Genomic DNA, 18,632 nt, shown 5'->3' with positions numbered 1-18,632 from the left:
TACTGGGGTGGGAAGCTTTATGCATGAACACAGAAGAGTAGCACAAACAAGTATGACTGCTATGAGAAAAGCTAAAAGAACGAGGAAAACACGAGGCAAAGCAAAAATGCCACATATAACTACCAGGACCCTTTTTCTTTCTAGAGGAAGAAAAACACATAGGAGAAAAGGACACAAGTCCATGACGACAAGCAGGCAGAATAACCAAGTCACATCTCAGCCTATGAAGGTAAGAAAAGGCATCATTAGAAGGACAGAATAATGGCTCTTAATCGCGTTCAAAGGAGCCCTGGTGGTGTAATTGTTAAGCACGGTGCTGCTAGCTGACAGGTTGATGAGTTGAACCCACCCAGCAAACCTGACGATCTGCTCTGTAAACGTTACAGCCTAGGAAAACCCGTGCGGAATTCACAGTGACCTATAGGGTTTCTATGGGTAAGATAGAACAACGACAAACTCTCCTACAGGGTTGCTATGAGTCAAACACAACAACAACAAACTGGTCCAATGGACAAAATTCCTAGACAATTTTATTAGCAGGAAAGGCCATAATCTAGGTCACAATTTCTGATTCAAAACCCTTGGGGCCTGCATGAAACAAATCATGCAAAACAAAAAAAAAAAAAATCAAACCTGTTGCCATCGAGTCGATTCTGATTCATAGTGACTCTATAGGGCAGAGTGGAATTGCCCCATAGGGTTTCCAAGGAACGCTTGGTGGATTCAAACTGCCAACCTTTTGGTTAGCAGCCATAGCTCTTAACCACTACACCACTAAAAAAAAAAAAAAAAAACACCACTAGGGCTCCTAAATCAATTCCATTCCCAATTACTGTTCCGATACCAGCTTCACACGCAGCACTTCTTCTTCCTCTGACCCTAACCACCAGGAGTCAGGTCAGATCTCACAAGTTAAGGGACACAGTCCCAAGTAGCACCACTAGAGGGGTGAGGGGATGACACCAAGATGACCCCAGGGTCAGCAGCAGCGGTGGCAAAGAGATAGGTGGGCTGGCACCTCTGTGGGAGGGGCTGCCAAGGCAGTGTCGTCCCTAGAGTTAGTGTCCTCCCCATCACCCAGTGCAGTAACTTGTCACGCCCCCACCAGTCGTTAGGGTTGGGGTCACCCATCACCCCATGCAGTAACTTGTCAGCCTCCCATCCACCAGTCACTAGGGTTGGTGTCACCCGGTGCGGTAACTTTTAACCCGTCCACCCTCCAGTCACTAGAGTTGGTGTTACCCAGTGTAGTAGCTCATCACCACCCCACCAACCAGTCACTAGGGTTGGTGTCACCCATCACTCCATGCAGTAACTTGTCAGCCCTCTACCTGCCAGTCACTAGGGTTGGTGTCACGCAGTGCAGTAACTTGTAACCTTCCCATCTGTCAGTCACTAGGGTTGGCATCACCCATCACCCAGTACAGTAACTTGTCACCCCCCCATCCACCAGTCACTAGGATTGGTGTCACCCAGTGCAATAACTCGTCACCACCCCCCACCCAGTCACCTACTAGTCAGGTTACAGGTAGCTGACCATGGCACCCACCACTAGGTGTATAGGGGGTCCTTGGTGGAGGGGAAAGAGATGCTGGGAGCTGCAGGGGGTGGGGCTACCCAGTGGCACTTGGCCCTACACCTGGGCAGGGCAAGGTGGGACTGCTCAGCCCACCATGGGGGTGTTGGCCAGCCTGCCCCACTCACTCTGAAGGGCCATGGATGACACAATGAGTTACCACACTGGGTAACACCAACCCTATTGATGCCATTGGACAATCCTCCAGACTGCCAGCTCTGTCCAAGACTTCGGACTCCAGGGGCAAGCTTGGGAGCTCTCGGGATACTCTTACTTCTGACCTGCTGGCAATAAATTCAGGGTTTTGTCCACTAATCCCTCAGAATGCCAGCTGGAAACTTAGGAAGTCCCCAGTACCACTTCACTTCTGACCTTCTGGCTCCCACTATTCCCTCGGGTTCAATAATTTGCTAAAATAACTAACAGGACACTATACTTATGATTACAGTTTTACTACAGCCAAAGACACAAATGAGGAGTTGCAAAGGGCAAGGTCTGAGCGGTTTCCCAGCTCAGAATTTCCAAGCCCAAGAAGTGAGGTGCTAACCTCCAACGTGCATTTCCAGGAAGCTGATGGAGCTTCTGTGTCCAGAGCCTTTATTGAGGTCTCATTACTGGTCATTATTGACAGAATTATGCCCCTATCCCCCAGCTTAGCTGATACCACGTGGTGGTCTTTCTGGCCTGGCCAGTCCCCGCCTGAGAGTCATCATTAGCATAAACCCTCTGGTGAGATCTTAGCTAACAAAACACTTGCATTGCTGGGGAGATTTCCAGGTTTCAGCTGTCATTGCTCAGGAACCAAGGACAAAGACCAGATTCTTTGGGTAAAGTTAAAATTTTTTCCCCACAGGGCCAGATGGGTTTCAGAATTTATAATTGTTTTTTATTTTAGAAAGGTAATATAGTGCACACGTTGCAAGGGATGGAACACAGTCTGGACCAGCTCTTCATGATCAAACTAATATTTGGGCCAATTAATATTTTGACAGCTATAAGAATATTTACTTTAAGTGGGGAAAGAATAAAGGCTCTAAACAGCCTTATTTCAGTTCAGGTCTAATATTGTTAGCAAAGAATTCGGTTTAGGTCTTGCTGCCAAATGGGTTAGGAAAAACTCCCAGTTTTTGGAGGTCTTTGGAAGAGGGATTGCAGAGCCTGTGTTTTATATATAGACAGATCTCTGCCAGTCCTCAGATAAAACACTTGATAGAAACCATGCACAAACTACCTACCAAAAATCACGTGAGAAGGTTTCCAAGTATTGATGTCTAGTTTCCAGAATCAATTCAATTGAACAGATAACTTTTCAACACCATGTTCTAAGTTCAGCTTTTAAAATACTCAGGACATTTATTTCTCTCAGATGTCTAGCACTCCTTCAAGTCTATTTCTTGAGAGTTGCCAATCGTGTCCACATTCGAAGCCGCAAGCTTTGGGTATTCGGGAATGAAACTGGTCTGAGCATGGTGAGACTTGCATCACAGTGATTCTCAAACTACATGGAGCCATGGCGTTTCCTGAGCTGAGGGCCTCTGTTGTGGTAGTTGAATAATGATGGTACTCTGAATTTGCTGAAAAGAAAAGGAAAGTCGCAGTGGTTCTCAAACTATGCTTCATGGAAAGGAAGTTCAGGGATAAACTTAACAGGAGTCAGAAGGGCACACTCATTTGCTAACATCTGATCTGATATCAAGGAACTCTGTTTAGCACTAGTTTGAAACCCAAACAAATCTGGTTGTTGATCTTGACTCTGCTACTTATAAACTGTGTGACCTAGGGCAAATTATTTACCTTTTCTGAACCTCAGTTTCCCTTTCTTCTCTCTCTCTCTGTCATGTATCTGTCTACTCAATTATTTATCATCTCTATCTATCCGTCCACCCACCTATGGTAGACATTAAACTATTCATCATTAAGTATTTCACTTCTGGGCATTTAGAATGTTTACACACGAAGTAGTTACAGGACTTTCTCTGGCCAGTGAAATATGAGAACTGATTTCTGTCACTTCCAGCAGAAGCATTTAAGAACTGGTGCCAATTTCCCACCTTTCCATCTCCCTGCTACAGTGATGGGTGATGTAGGTGGTAGAGGCTCAGCTGGCCAAGGCCCCTGAAGGAGACACTTTGGAGCACAGCACCCCGTCTACCCACTATGGACTTTGAGTGAACAGGAAATAAACTATTGTTGTGTCAAGCAAATGAGAGTCTAAGATTGTTGCTTACCCTACCTTATCCTGACTAATACCTGGTCTTACCTTGTTCCAAAACGTATTTAGAGTAGCTTAAGGATAAACATAGCACAATAGGATTAAAAAAAAAAAAGTGCCAGTAAATTAAGGATAATGTATAGTAATATTTCCCTTACGGAATCCTTGGAAGAAAATAATTACATATGTCCATCAGTGGATGGAACAATACGAGAGTCTAGCTCTTTTTTATGTTTTGGATTCCTCTAAATGTATAGTTTACAGTCCTGCCCCACCCCAGACGCCTATCACGTTTCACCATGCTTGGGGAGACTTCGCCTGACCTACTTTTTTACAATTATAACCCACTTCTCTCCACCCCACACTTTTATTGCCCTACCTCACTTAATTCTTCTCCATATCACTTATCACCATTTGCCATATTATAGATTTTACATATTTATTTGTTTAGTGTCTGTTCCCCACCATAGAACATCAGCTCCATGAAGGCAGAGACTTCTGTGTATTTTGTTCACTGCTATTTTCCCAGCACCTAGAGCAAAGCCTGACACAAATATTTCTGAATCAATGATGAGTGAATGAACTGTGGCTTGATAGCAGCTGCCAGAACCCTTAGAGAACTAAGGATGGAGTAACAAGCCCATTGTCTGGTATTCCAGGCTTTGGGATATATCACATGTAGTCCTCCTTGAGCCACGCTCGCTGCATTGAGAACACTTCTCCACGCACTGCCTCCTTGACCCTGGTCTGTCCGTCAGAATTTCTCTGCCTCTTCTCCCTTTGCAGCATCCTGGATTTGAGAGATGCTAGACAAGGAGCTTGGTGGCACAACGGTTAAGTGTTCCACTGCTAACCAAAAGGGTGGTGGTTTGAACCCACCAGTGGCTCCACGGGAGAAAAGACCTGTGGCGATCTGCTCTGTAAAGAGTACAGCCTAGAAAAGCCTATGGGGCAGTTCTACTCTGTCACATGGGGTCGCTATGAGTCGAAATCAACTCAATGGCACCTAACAACAACAACCCACTAGACAGAAATCTTTAATTAAATCAACAATGAGAACTTAAGTAAAATAATGATTAACATTTATTGAACATGCGTGTATTAGCTTTAAGCTAAGCACATTCCATGCATGATATAATTTGAATTTCAAGAAACTCTGAGATCAGTACCATTATTATTTCTATTTTACAGATGAGGACTCTGAGGCTTAGAGATGCCTTAAAAATATGCCTAAGGCCACACAGCTAATAAGTGGTAATGAAAGTGGCTTGGTTATCTATAATGTAACAAACCAGTACAAAACTCAGTAGCTTAAAACGACAATTAATTATTGTTTATCATGTTTCCGTGGGTTGAATGGCCTCAGCTCGGTGGTATTCTCTTGGGGTTTCTCTACGTTTGCAGTTAGATGGCGGTTGCAGCTGGAATCATTTGAAGGCTCAACTGGGCTGGGTTTCCAAGATGGCTTTCACATGTCTGGCCCCTAAGATGGGATGGCTAGAACACTTGGGGGCTGGCTATGCACCTGCTTCTGTTTTTCTGCCTCTCTCTCTGGTTTCCCTATGTCATTAGCTTGGGCTTCCTCACAGCATGGAGGTCTCAGGGTAGTTGACCTTCTTATGTGGTGACTGGCTGCCTGTGACCTAGCCTTGGAAGTCACACAGTGTCACTTTCATGGCACTGTATTTGTTCCATAGGGTCAGTCCAGATTCAATGTGATGGGGCATGAATACTGGGAGTCATGGTTCATTAGGTGGTCATCCTGGGAGACTCACTATCATGGAGGGATTTTCAAACCCAGGCATTCTGAGCCTAGGCTAGAGGTTGCAAACTCTTTTACCTACATGGAACAGGCAGACCTCATACATGACAGTCAAGACTGGGGAGACCATGGTGAACTGGAGAGCACAGGTGCCTGGGGCTCAGCATCAGCTGGCTTTGCCTTTTAAATGCTGTTGGACTCCTACTACTGCATCTTCTGATTTTTAAAGGAAAGCCAGAAATCTAAGTGTTTATATAAAACATCCTAATTTTATGAACATGGTAGAGGTCAAGAAAAACATTCCCGTGTTTGGCCTGTGGGCTGCCAATTTGGGAACCCTGCCCCAGATCTTCAAGGTAAGGTTCACATTTAGCATAAATGCACAGGCCTCATGATCTGCAGGGCCCCCTTGCTCAACTGTCCAGCTCCATTATCCTCTCCAACAGTAGGCCTTCAGCAAGGATGTAGTGATTCTTTCTATGCGCCAGGTGTGTTCCAGGTGCCGCAGCTAGGGCAGAGAACGAGGCAAAGTTCCTGCCTTCAGTAAGTTTATATTCTAGTTGGGAAGACAGACAATAAACAAATAAACATATAAAATGTGAGATGATTCTAAGTGTCAGAGAGAAAAATAAAGTGGGGTGAGCCCCAGTTTGTAAGGTTGAGGAATGTGCCTTGCCCTCTTGTTCTGTGTGTCTTGAGTGACCCGCCCTTCCTCTCGGCTGGCTACCTATTGCTTCAGACTTAATTTGGGTGTCACGACATTGAAATACCTTCTTTGACTCCTCCCCTCCATCCTACCAGTGTGGAATTGGTGACTCTCCTCCTTGCTCCCAAGGCACTTGTGCCCACTCTTACCATGTGGTTATGACTCTGTTTTGCAAGTTTATATTTACTTCTCATTATTTACCGCTAGACAGTGAGTAAATTGAGAAAATTTGTATTTCTTTAAATTTTCTAAAAATCATCATTGATGAAAGAATATCCTCTTTGGATTGTCCTGAAGATTTTCAATGAGGAAACGGTGGGACAGAAATTCTCCTGCCTTCTATTATCTTCTTTCCTTTTCAACAAAAAAAGTTATTTTCCCTGCTGTCACAATAAAGAACTGTACATGTGGTTATTTGGAAGATGAAGTTAAAGGACATTGTTGATGGCCTTTAGATTGGGGGTCGATTTTTTTTGTAATTGTAAAATATATATAACAAAATTCATCATTGCCTTTTTAACCATTTTGAAGTGTACAATTCAGTGACATTAAGTATATTCACAATGTTGTATAACCACTGTCCATTTCTAAAACTTGATTTCATCACCTCAAACAGAAACTCAAGAACTATTAAGCAATAACTCCCTATTATTCCTTCCCCGCTGCCCCTGCAGCCCTGGTGACCACTAATCTACTTCTTTCTCTATGCATTTGCCTATTCTGGATATTTCACATAAGTGGCATCACACAATATTTATCCTCTGGGGCTGGCTTACTTCACTCAGCATAATGTTTTCAAGGTTCATGTATGTTGTAACGTGTATCAGGACTTTGTTTCTTTTTATGGCTGAGTAATATTCCTCATATGTATGTACCACATTTTGTTTATCCATTCATCTGTTGATGAACATTTAGGTTGTTTCCACCTTTTGACTATTGCAAATAGTGCTGCAATGAATACCGGTGTACAAGGGGGTAGGTTTTTAATGTGTGTGACATATTATCTCATATTTTCAGTGAGTCAGAAGAGCCCAAGCTACCTTTACCTGATTGTGGGATGCAGATATACTCATTATATTTACATATTCATGCACACCTTCATAAACATCCAAAACCTAAACCCTTTACCATCAAGTCAGCTCCAACTCACAGGGACCCTATAGGAGAGAGAACTGTCCCGTAGGGTTTCCAAGGCTGTAATCTTCACGAAAGCGGTTTGCTACATCTTTCTTCTGTAGAGTGGCTGGTGAGTTCCAACGGCCAACCTTTTGGCTAACAGTGCAGCTCTTGACCACTGTGCCCCCAGGGCTCTTTTCATAAACATAAAAATATGAAAAATATCCCATGTTTTCAGGCTGGCACTTAGCTATGTGCACATACACTTTACAATGTAGACAAACAGGATGCATATTTATAATTGACAAGCATCAAACACACTAAAAGCTGCTCCTGACTCAACTCTATCTCTGACCAACATCTCTAACCTGTGCACTGCAGCTCTGCCTGGCTCCTGATGCCTGATCTTCCAGTAGCTGAAACCTCTTTTGTTTAACATTCTGAGAACCTCAGCAAGTTTGCTTGCAGGCTGGCTCACTTTTCTAGAAGGCCCAGGGCTGGGGCTCCCTCAGCCTCACGTGTTGCCTCCCCATGGAACAAGATGACGGCTCAATTTCTGTTGCTTGGTGGAGCACATACATGTTCCACTGCACCCGGAACACTTGAGTGCTCGAGCCCAGACCGCAGAAGGCTGTGGGCAGATCAGCCTCTGATCTGTCTCATTTCTGGAAACCCTGACTTTCAAGCTGTATTAGAGCAGCCCCCAAAGAAAGTGGTCAGAGGTGAGCCCTGCGCAAGGAAAGGAGCAGCCCAGGCAACAGGTGGCTGCCTGGGAAACTCGTGCCCTCGAAGCATGGCTGTGCAGAAGCGACAGCCACAGGCATCACTGCGTGTCTCTCCCTTCACAAGATGAGGGCTGGTGGCCAAGGAGACAGTCGGTGTTGCTGCAGCTGACCTCGCTGCTCTGTGAAAAGGCTAAGGTTGGCAGGAATGCCCTGAGGGTCTGATTAAACTCAGGAATTAGGATTCAGGTCTCATATTGGATTTATAATTTCTCTTTAACTGGTTACTGCCTAATGTGATTTTTCAATCAAATGGATCCAACTTTTTTTTTTTAAGGCACAAAGTCAAAATAAATAAGTGTAGATAATTTTTCAAGACCCATCTCAAATTCAACCTCCTCTGTGAAATATTTCCTCAGCTCTCTACTCTGTCCAGTCCTCCATCTTCCATTCAAATATGATTTCTCCTGTTTTCAAGCCCAGTATTGATTTGGAAGCGTCATAGAGTATTCATTACACTTGGTCTTGTAGTAAGAGCCCCGGTGGCGCAGTGGTTAAGCACTCAGTTTTGGTTGGTGGTTTAAACCCACCAGCTGCTTTGAGGGAGAAAGATGTTGCAGTCTGCTTCCATAAAGATTTAAGAAAATAAAACTTGCTGTTGAGTCAATTCCAACTCATAACGTGGCTGGTGGATTTGAACTGCTGACCTTTTGGTTAGTAGCTGTAGCTCTTAACCACTGTGCCACCAGGGTCCCCATAAAGATAATAGCCTTGGAAACCCAGTGGAAACCCAATGGGGCAGTTCTACCCTGTCCTATAAGGTCACTATGAGTGAGAATCAACTCGATGGCCATAAGTTTGTTTTTTTTTTGGTTTTGGTCTTGTAATGTGTTTAATTTGTACGTGAGGACTGCTCAGCTTCAGTGCTACTTTTCAGACTATAAGCAATCTGAGTGCAGGGACTGGTTTGCTCCTCTTTGCCCTCCTGAAGTGGATGTTGTAGAGCCTATCACACAGGAGCTCAGTGATCGATGGTGGGAGCAATGGACATCTAGATTCTCACCACCCCCTTGCCCAGTCCTGGTGTCTGACAACCTGAATTGGTCACATGCTGGGAAAGGGATTGCCAGGCAGATCTTCTAAACATGTTCCAAATAAATCAAGTCAGGTTGGTACAGCACAGTGTGGCGTGATCTTCAGAAATGTTATAGTGTCATTTGACTGCCCTTAGTTTTTCTAGCCATTTGATATTCTGAAATCTACAAACAAGGTCTCCATGGATGGTTTGCTGTGTAAATTCTTTAAGGACGAGGACTATCTTGAGTTTGACTATATCATCACAATGGTACATGGCCCCTGGTGCTCAGTAAGTGTTGGTAGAGTGATTGGTCAGGTCGACTGGCTTTGCAGTCAGTCTAGAATTTGCCCTACTCCCCCCTCAACTCCACACGGAAAGGAGGAAATCAACCAGAAAAGGCAGCAAGAAATCAAGACATCTACTTAAAAAGTAGGATCTGCAGTAAGTCACGAAGGTCTAACGCTGTGCCTATATTAAAGGACCGAAGTCCACTCCAAGTTAGGTGAACACAGGGGGAAAGCAGCCTATGGAAAGAGGACTTTGAGGTCAGGATGTCTAATAGAATTGGAGGAAACTTGGATTTTAGCAATTGAAAAAATGTGTCTGGTGATGAACCCCAATTTCAGGCATCTTTGGGTGCCTCTAAATTAAAAATTGTGTTCTGGGAACCTGGAAAGCATTGTGGGAGTCAGAGGAGGTGACATCTCATCAAAAGCAGTTTCATATTCTCAGGCTGAATGAACACAGTGGAATGTTTGGTGGGTGGGGGATCAGATGTCAGTCCAAGATCAACTCTTCCCTCCCGATCAGGGTGCCACTACCACACCCTACTTAGGGCCAGGATGCCCTTTTGGGTTGAGATGACCTTTCTTCTTACTAGGATTTGGCAGGACTCGGGCCAGTTGTCTGAAATATTTTCACTGCCCTTTCACAGAAACTCTTATCTCTTTAAACATCTACTCAATGTCATTGCTGTGGGTGTATTAGGTCTCTTTTGGTTACAAGAGACAGAAATCCAATTCAAACAGGCTTAACAAAAAGAAAGAGAAAAAAATTTTTATGACTTCTGTAATTTATAAAATTTAGGAATAGATCTCTCAGATTAAGGCCCAGCTGGAATCAGATGATATTACTAAGAATCTGTCTTTGTCCATCTCTCAACTCTGCTATCTTCAGACACTCCTATGTAGATGACTAGACAAACAACTCAAGGCTTCCCCTGTATATTATTAACAAGCCCAGCAGAACATGGATGCTTCTCTCCTGGCAAAGACGGTCAGTGTTGGCCCAGCTTTGGGCACATGACTATCTCTAATCCAATCACTGTGTCCAGTGAGACTCATGGCTTTAACAGACCAAACCTCGGTCCTATGCCCACCCATTGGTTAGGACGGGTCTCAGGTGAGCTCAGTTGGAACTGAAACACGTAGATGAGTGGGGCAATGGTTGTTGATCCAATTTACATTTCAGTGAACAAATGCAATCATTCTACAAGGGCATCTTAGAGTCAAATGAAAATGAAAGCACAACATACCAAAACTTATAGGACGCAGCAAAGACAGCAATCAGAGGAAAATTTAACCTAACTTGACAACTCCAGGAACTAGAAAGAGAAGAGCAAACTAAGCCTAAACCTACCAAAAGAAAGGAAATAATAATGACCAGAGCATAAAGAAATAAAATAAAAAATAGAAAAACAATAGAATAAATAAATAAAACCAGAAGTTGGTTCTTCAAAAAGATCAATAAAATTGACAAACCTTTAGCTAGACTGGGAAAGAAAAGAAAAGATGCAAATAACCAAAATAAAAAATCAAAGATGGGTCATTACAACTGATGTGATAAAAATAAAGAATTATGAAGGAATATCATAAACAACTCTATGGCAACAAACTGGATAACCTAGATGAAATGGACAAATTCTTAGAAGCACACAACCTAGATAAACTGACTCAAGAAGAAATAGAAAGTCTCAACAGACCTTTAACAAGAAACAAAATCAGTGATAGAAAACCTCCTAATAATAACAACAAAAAAAAGTCTTCGACCAGATGGATTCACTGGTGAATTCTACCAAACATTTAGAGCAGAATTGACACTGATACTGTTTACTCTTCCAAAAGATAGAGAAGGAAGGAATACTCCCTAATTCATTCTATGAAATAAACATAGTCTTGATACACAAACCAGACAAAGACAACACAAGAAAACTATAGGCCAATGCCTCTTATGAATATAGATGCAGAAATTCTCAACAAAATACTAGGGAACAGAATCCAAAAGCCCATTAAAAGAGTCGTACACCATAACCAAGTGGGATTTATTCAAGGAATGCAGGAATGGTTCAACATTAGAAAATCAATCAACATAATACTTCACATAAATATAACAAAAGACACAGCAGAATCAACTGAAATAAGAAGGATCATAACACAGCACTATGAAAAACTATACTCCAACACATTTGAAAACCGAAAGGAAATGGGCGAATTTCTAGAAACACAGTACCTACCTAAACTAAAACAAACTAAGGTAGAAAAATAAACAGGCCCATAACAAATAAAGAGATTGAAGATGTAATAAAAAAAAACCTCTCAACCAAAAAAAAAAGGCCCTAGCCCAGACGGCATCACTGGAGAATTCTACCAAACATTCAGAGGAGATCTTGTACCAATACTACTCAAACTATTCCAAAACATAGAAAAAGAAGGAATATTCCTGAATTCATGCTATGAAAGCAGCATATCCATGATACCAAAACCAGGCAAAGACACTGCAAAAAGAAAATTACAGACCAATATCCTTAAGGAATATAGATGCAAGAATTCTTAACAAACTTCCAGCCAATAGAATTCAAGAGAAAATTAAAAAAAAAAAAAATCATGAACAAGTGGGATTCATAAGAGGTATGCAAAAATTGTTCAACATTAGAAAGTCAATCAACATAATCCATCACATAAATAAGACAAAAGAAACATGTGAACATCTCAATTTACATAGAAAAGGCATTTGACAAAGTTCAACACCCATTCCTGATAAAAAAAAGAAAAAAACTCTCAGCAAAATAGGAAAAGAAGGGAAATCCCTCAAGATAATAAAAGACATTTATACAAAACCAACAGCCAACATTATTCTCAACAGAGAGAGACTGAAAGCATTCCCCTTGAGAAGGGCAACCAGGCAGAGATGCCCTTGTATCACCACTTTTATTCAACATACTTCTGGAAGCCCTAACTAGAGCAAAAACACAAGAAAAAGAAATATAGGACATCCAAATTGGCAAGGAAAAGGTAAAACTATATCTATTTACAGGTAATATGACCCTATACATTGAAAGCCCCAAATAATCCACAAGAAAACTACAGGAACTAATAGAAGATTTTGGCAAAGTAGCACGATACAGGATTAACACACAAAAATCAGTTGGATTCTTCTACACCAAAAAAGAGAACTTCAAAAATGAAATTTGGAAATCAATAATATTTATAATAGCCCCCCAAAAGATAAAAGACTTAGGAATAAATCTAACCAGGGATGTAGAAGACGTATACAAAGAAAATGACAAAACACTGCTGCAAGACACCAAAAGAGACCTACATAAATGAAAAAACTTACCATGCTCATGAATAAGAAGACTCAATATTGTGAAAATGTCAATACAACACAAAGCGATCTACAGGTACAATGCAAGCCTGATCCAAACTCCAACAGCATTCTTTAATGAGGTGGAGAAAATAACCACCAACCTTATATGGAAAGAAAGATGAGAAAAGCATTATTAAAGAAAAACAACAAAGTAGAAGTCCTCACACTATCTGATCTCAGCACCTACTATACAGTCACAGTAATCAAAACAGCCTGGTATTGGTACAAAGACAGGCACATGGAAGAGAATTGAGAACCTAGATGTAAATCCATCCACCTGTGGGCAGCTGATATTTGACAAAGGGCCAAAGTCCATTAATGGATAAAGGCAGTTTCTTTAACAAATGGTACTGGCATAACTGGATGGGCATCTGTAAAAAAATGAAACCATACCTATACCTCACACCATACACAAAAACTAACTAAAAATGGGTCAAAGACCTAAATATAAAACCTAAAATGATAAAGATGGAGGAAGAAAAAATACGGACAATGCTAGAGTTCTAATATACAGGATAAATACATACAATGTAAACCATAACTAACAATGCACAAAAACCAGAAGATAAACTAGATAACTGGGAGCTCCTAAAAATTAAACAATTATGTTCAACCAAAGACTTCACCACAAGAGTAGAAAGAGAACCTACAGACTGGTAAAAAATTTTTGGCTATAACATATCCGACAAGGGTCTAACCTCTAAAATCTATAAAGTACTTCAACACCTCAGCAACTAAAAGACTAATAATCCAATTAAAAAATGGGACAAGGATATCATCAGACACTTCACCTAAGAAGACATTAACACGGCAGAAGAAGGACCTGGCAGTCTACTTCTGAAAAGAATTAGCCAGTGAAAACTTTATGAATAGCAGCAGAACATTGTCTGATATAGTGCAGGAAGATGAGCCCCTCAGGTTGGAAGGCCCTCAAAAGACAACTGAGGAAGAGCTGCCTCCTTAAAATAGAGTTGACCTTAATGACGTGGATGGAGTCAAGCTTTCAAGACCTTCATTTGCTGATGTGGAACGACTCGAAATGAGAAGAAACAGCTGCAAACATCCATTCATAATTGGAAACTGGAATGTACGAAGTATGAATCTAGGAAAATTGGAAATCATCAAAAATGAAATGGAACGCATAAACATCAATATCCTAGGCGTTAGTGAGCTGAAATGGACTGGTACCAGTCATTTTGAATTGGACAATCATATGGTCTACTATGCTGGGAATGACAACTTGAAGAGGAATGGCATTGCATTCATTGTCAAAAAGAACATTTCAAGATAAGTACAGCACTGTCAGTGATAGGATAATATCCATACACCTACAAGGAATACCAGTTAATATGACTATTATTCAAATTTATGCACCAATGACTAAAGCCAAAAATGAGGAAATTGAAGATTTTTACCAACTCCTGCAGTCTGAAATTGATTGAACATGCAATCAGGATGCATGGATAATTACTGGTGCTTGAAATGCAAAAGCTGGAAACGAAGAAGAGGAATCTGTAGTTAGAAAATATGGCCTTGATGATAGAAACGATGCCAGAGACAGCATGATAGAATTTTGCAAGATCAACGAGTTCTTCACTGCAAATACCTTTTTTCCACCAACATAAACAGCAATTATACACATGGACCTCACCAAATGGCATACACAGGAATCAAATTGACTACATTTGTGGAAAGAGACAATGGAAAAGCTCAATATCATCAGTCAGAACAAGGCCAAGGGCCAACCGCGGATCAGACCATCAATTACTCGTATGCGAGTTCAAGTTGAAACTGAAGAAAATTATTACAAGTCCACTAGAGACAAAGTACGGCCTTGAGTATATCCCACCTGAGTTTAGAGACCACCTCAAAAATAGATTTGAAACGCTGAATACTAATGACCAAAAGCCAGACGAGTTGTGGAGTGACATCAAGGACATCAACCATGAAGAAAGCAAGAGGTCATTAACAAGAAAGACAAGACCTAAATTGATGTCAGAAGAGACTCTGAAACTTGCTCCTGAACGTCGAGTAACTAAAAAAAAAAAAAAAAAAGCAAAAGGAAAAAATTATGACATTAAAGAGCTGAACGGAAGATTTCAACGGGCAGCTCAAGAAGACAAACTAAAGTATTATGACGATATGTGTAATGACCTGGAGACAGAAAACCAAAAGAGAAGAACGTGCTCAGCTTTTCTCAGTTGAAAGAATTGAAGAAAAAATTCAAGCCTCAAGTTGCATTGCTGAAGGATTCTACAGGGAAAATACTAAACGACACAGAAAACATCAAAAGAAGATGGAAGGAATATACAGAGTGACTATACCAAAAAGAATTGGTTGACATTCACCCATTTCAGGAGGTAACATATGATCAGGAACCAATGGTACTGAAGGAAGAAGTCCAAGCTGCACTGAAGGCATTGGCAAAAAACAAGGCTCAGGGAATTGATGGAATGCCAATTAAGATGTTTCAACAAACGGATGCAATACAGGAAGTGCTCACTTGTCTATGCCAAGAAATTTGGAAGAGAGTTTTCTGGCCAACTGACTGGAAGAGATCCATATTTATGCCTATTCCCAAGATGCAGAAATTATCAAACAATATCATAAGTATCACATGCAAGCAAAATTTTGCTGAAGATCATTCAAAAGTGGCTACAGCAGTGTATCAACAGAGAACTGCCAGAAATTCAAGCCAAAATTAGAAGAGGATGTGGAACCAGGGATATTATTGCTGATGTCAAGTAGATCCTGGCTGAAAGCAGAGAATATCAGAAAGATGTTTACCTGTGTTTTATTTACTATGCAAAGGCATTGGACTGTGGGGATCATAACAAATTATGGATAACATTGCAGAGAATGGGAATTCCAGAACACTTAATTGTGCTCATGAGGAATCTGCACATTGGTCAAGAGGCAGTCATTCAAACAGAACAAGGGGATACTGTGTGGTTTAAAGTCAGGAAAGGTGTAGTCAGGTTTGTATCCTTTCATCATACCTATTCAATTTATATGCTGAGTAAATAATCTGAGAACCTGGACTATATGAAGAAGAATGGGGCATCAGGATTGCAGGAAGACTCATTAACAACCTGAGTTATGAAGATGACACAACCTTGCTTGCTGAAAGTGAAAAGGACTTGAAGCACTTACAGATGAAGATCAAAGACCACAGACTTCAATATGGATTACACTTCAACATAAAGAAAACAAAAATCCTCACAACTGGACCAATAAGCAACATCATGATAAATGGAGAGGAGATTGAGGTTGTCAAGGATTTCATTTTACTTGGATCCACAATCAACACCCATGGAAGCAGCAGTTAAGAAATCAAAAGACTCACTGTGTTGAGCAAATCGGCTGCAAAAGACCCCTTTAAAGTGTTGAAAAGCAAAGATGTCACTTTGAGGACCAAGGTGCACCTGACCCAAGCTATGTTGTTTTCAATTGGCTCATATGCATGTGAAAGCTGGATAATGAATAAGGAAGACCAAAGGAGAATTGATGCCTTTGAATTGTGGTACTGTCAAAGAATCTTGAATATACCATGGACTGCCAAAACAATGAACAAATCTGTCTCAGAAGAAGTACAATCAGAATGCTCCTTAGAAGCAAGGATGGCGAGACTACATCTCAACATACTTTGGACATGTTATCAGAAGGGATCAGTTCCTGGAGAAGGACATCATGCTTGGTAAAGTAGAGGGTCAGCAAAAAAGAGGGAGACCTTCAACAAGATGGATTGACACAAGGCTACAGCAATGGGTTGAAGCATAACAACAATTGTGAGGATGGCACAGGACCGGGCAGTGTTTCATTCTGTTGGGTACAGAGTCACAAGGAGTTGGAGCCAACTTGAGAGCACCTAACAACAACAATAACAGTCATATGAGGAAATGCTCGAGATCATTAGCCATTAGAGAAATCTAAATCAAAACTACAGTGAGATACCATCTCACCCTAACATTACTGGCAGTCATTTAAAAAAAAGAAAATAACAAATGTTGGAGAGGTTATGGGGAGATTGGAACTCTTATGCATTGCTGGTGGTAATGTAAAATGGTACAACCAGTGTGGAAAATGATATGATACCCCCTTAAAAAGCTAGAAATAGAAATACCACATGATCCAGCAATCCCACCCCTAGGAATAAATCCTTGAGAAATAAGAGCTGTCACACAGACATAAGCACACTCATGTTCCTTGCAGCATTATTCACAACAGCAAAAAGATGGAAACAATCTAAGTGCCCATCAACAGATGAATGGATTAACAAATTATGGTACATACTCACAATGGAATACAACGCAACAATAAAGAACAACAATGAATCCATGAAACATCTCACAACATGGATGAATCTAGAGGGCATTATGCTGAGCGAAATAAGTCAATCACAAAAGGACAAATACTGTATGAGACCACTACTACAAAAACTCAAGAAAAGATTTACACACGCAAAAAACAATCTTTGATGGTTCCGGTGGTGGGGTGGTGGGGAGTGGAAATCACTAACTAGATAGTAGCAAACTTTGGTGAAGGAAAAGACAACGCACAACATAGGGGAATTCAGCACCAGTTGACCAAGGCAAAGTCATAGAAGCTTCCTAGACGCATTCAAATACCTTGAGGGACCTAGTTTACTGGGGCTGAGCACTGAGGACCACAGTCTTGGGGGACATCTAGATCAATTGGCATAACATAGTTCATAAGGAAACTGTTCTACATTCTACTATGGTGAGTAGCATTTTGGGTCTTAAAAGCTTTCAAGCGACCATATAAGATACATCTGTTGGTCCTATCCCATCCAGAGCAAAGGAGAATGAGAAAAACCAAAGACACAAGGAAACCATTAGTCCAAAGACTAATAGACCACATGAACTATAGCCTCCAGCAGTCCGAGCCCAGAAGAAATAGATGGTTCCTGGCTACCACCACCGACCATTCTGACAGGGATCACAATAGAGGGTTCCAGACAGAGTAGGAGAAAAATGTAGAACAAAATTCAAGTTCACACACACACACACACACAAAAAAGACCAGACTTACTGGCCTGCCAGGGATTGGAGGAACTCCTGAGACTGTGGCCCCTGGACGGCCTGCTAACTCAGAACTGAAGCCACTCCTGAAGTCTACCTTTCAGTCAAAGGTTAGGCCTATAAATTAAACAATAACACACAACAGAAACACGCTTTTCAGTTCATCCAAGTGTATGAGACCAAATGAGCAACACCTGCCCAAAAGCAAAGATGAGAAGGCAGGAAGGGACAGAAAAACTTTACAAATGGACATGGAGAACCTGGGGTAGAAAGGGAGAGAGTGCTGACACATTGTGGGGATTGCAACCAATGTCACAAAGTGTGTATAAATTTTTGAATGAGAAACTAATTTGCACTGTAAGTTTTCAACTGAAGCACAATAAATGTAAAAACAAAACAAAACAAAAAAACAACCTGCAGTGAAATACGATTTCACTCTCAGTAGAATGGCTAAAATATTTAAAAAAAAAAAAAAACCCAGAAAATAACAAATGTTTGAGGGTGTGGGGAGATTGGAACCCTTATCCATTGGTGGTGGGAATCCAAAATGGAATGGCCATTGTGGAAAACAGTGTGGCGATTCCTCAAAAAACTAAAAATAAAACTATCACATGGACCCCGCAATTCACTCCTGGTATATACCCAAAAGACTGGAAAGCAGAGACTCAAAAAGATACGTGTGCACCAATGTTCATTGCAGCACTATTCACAATAGCCGGAAGGTGGAAACAACCTAAATGTCCATCAACAGATGAATGGATAAACAAAATGTG

The sequence above is a fragment of the Loxodonta africana genome, chromosome 3 (assembly GCF_030014295.1).
Source record: "Loxodonta africana isolate mLoxAfr1 chromosome 3, mLoxAfr1.hap2, whole genome shotgun sequence".
NCBI lineage: Eukaryota > Metazoa > Chordata > Mammalia > Proboscidea > Elephantidae > Loxodonta > Loxodonta africana.
Note: the sequence above shows the minus strand (reverse complement) of the source record.